General features: G+C 45.3%; 1 non-coding gene across 1 annotated transcript; it reads right to left on the bottom strand.

Annotated features, from left to right (window-relative positions):
• Positions 1 to 612: 612 nt before the first annotated feature.
• On the bottom strand, positions 613 to 687 carry Trnas-cga. Its single transcript has one exon. It is a non-coding gene; the product is annotated as a tRNA-Ser (tRNA).
• Positions 688 to 1,008: the final 321 nt, after the last annotated feature.

Genomic DNA, 1,008 nt, shown 5'->3' with positions numbered 1-1,008 from the left:
TTTCGAAAGGAGATCAAGAAGCCTGAAAGACTAAAACTGAAAGAATGCGAGAGCTACGACGACGTGAAAAAAGAAATCAAAAAACTGTGGAAAACGAATACATAACTGAAACAACGTGTAGAAGAGGCCAGGAACAATTCGAACTCGTGATTTAGTTATTCTGTGAACAGGTCATGGGATACCTCCTAACATGGTGTCGGACCTCCTTTTGACCGGCGTAGTGCAGTGACTCCACGTGGCATGGAGTCAACAAGGCGTCGGAAGTCCTCTGCAGATACATTGAGCCATGCTGCCTCTACAACCATCCATAATTGCGAAAAAGTTGTTTTTGCAGCATTTTATGCACGAACTGACCTTTTTATCATGTCCTATAAATTGTCTATGAGGTTCAGGTCTGAGTGGCTAAATCATTCTCTCGAACTGACCAAAACGTTCTTCAAACTAATCACGAACAACTGTGATCCTGTGGCATGGCATATTGCCCTAGATAAAAATTACATCGCTGTTTAGGAAAGTGAAGTCCATGAATGGCTGTAAATGGTCTCCAGGGAGACGAACATAACTATTTGCAGTCAATAATGATATAAAACTTACCTGGCAGATTAAAACTGTGTGCCGGACCGAGACTCGAACTCGGGACCTTTGCCTTTCGGGGGCAAATGCTCTACCAACTGAGCTACCCAAGCACGACTTACCCCCCGTCCTCACAGCTTTACTTCCGCCAGTACCTGGTCTCTTACCTTCCAAACATTACAGAAATTGGAAGGTAGGAGACGAGGTACTGTTTTAATCCGCCAGGAAAGTTTCACACCAGCGCACATTCCGCTGCAGAGTGAAAATCACATTGTGGATTGATGATATACTTGGACCCAGTCCATTCCGTGTGAATGCAGTCGACACCTTTTGGCACTGTAAGCAATGTCGTGCTGTTAACAAAGGCACTCGCTTCGGTCGGCTGCTACCGTAGCCCATGAACCCCAAATTTCGGCGAACTGTCCTAATGGTCAC

The sequence above is a fragment of the Schistocerca americana genome, chromosome 5 (assembly GCF_021461395.2).
Source record: "Schistocerca americana isolate TAMUIC-IGC-003095 chromosome 5, iqSchAmer2.1, whole genome shotgun sequence".
Classification (NCBI taxonomy): domain Eukaryota; kingdom Metazoa; phylum Arthropoda; class Insecta; order Orthoptera; family Acrididae; genus Schistocerca; species Schistocerca americana.
Note: the sequence above shows the minus strand (reverse complement) of the source record. Positions and strands in the feature narration are given on the sequence as shown.